This window comes from Penaeus monodon, chromosome 23 (genome assembly GCF_015228065.2).
Source record: "Penaeus monodon isolate SGIC_2016 chromosome 23, NSTDA_Pmon_1, whole genome shotgun sequence".
Taxonomy (NCBI): domain Eukaryota; kingdom Metazoa; phylum Arthropoda; class Malacostraca; order Decapoda; family Penaeidae; genus Penaeus; species Penaeus monodon.
This window is the reverse complement of record NC_051408.1, coordinates 1,326,918-1,327,306: the sequence shown is the minus strand read 5'-3', so window position 1 is coordinate 1,327,306 and position 389 is coordinate 1,326,918. Positions and strand designations below refer to the sequence as shown.

At 34.7% G+C, this 389-nt stretch overlaps 1 protein-coding gene across 1 annotated transcript in view; it reads left to right on the top strand.

Annotated features, from left to right (window-relative positions):
* LOC119587706 (FACT complex subunit spt16-like) overlaps positions 1-389 on the top strand; it is a gene marked incomplete in the record, with an annotated part of 82,314 nt that overhangs the window by 10,681 nt on the left and 71,244 nt on the right.

Sequence of the window (389 nt, the reverse complement as noted above, 5' to 3'; positions counted from 1 at the left end):
CCTTTTATCTTTTTCCCTTTACCAAACGGAAAGAGCAATAAAGAAAAAAAAAGAGAAATTCGAAATGGAAAAAAAATATTAAATTCTCTTTCCCATTTATAACACCGTTATTTTGCTCGCTAAAAAAAAAAGGGATATCATAGTAGAGGGAAACGAGACTAAAATTTCCAATTCTACGTTTTAATGGTGAATTTTAACACGTCGTACTTGGGAGATTGTTCCCTCTGGAATGAATGTAAAAACAGACCCTTATTTTGCCCCAGATTTTTATAGCCACGTGTCCCCCCGAGTCGGAAATTTTTCAATCTGAAAAAGAGAATATTTTTTTCATTTTCTTTTACTCATGTTTACCCCGTGGAAGTGGGCGGATTACTTTGAATGATGGACGC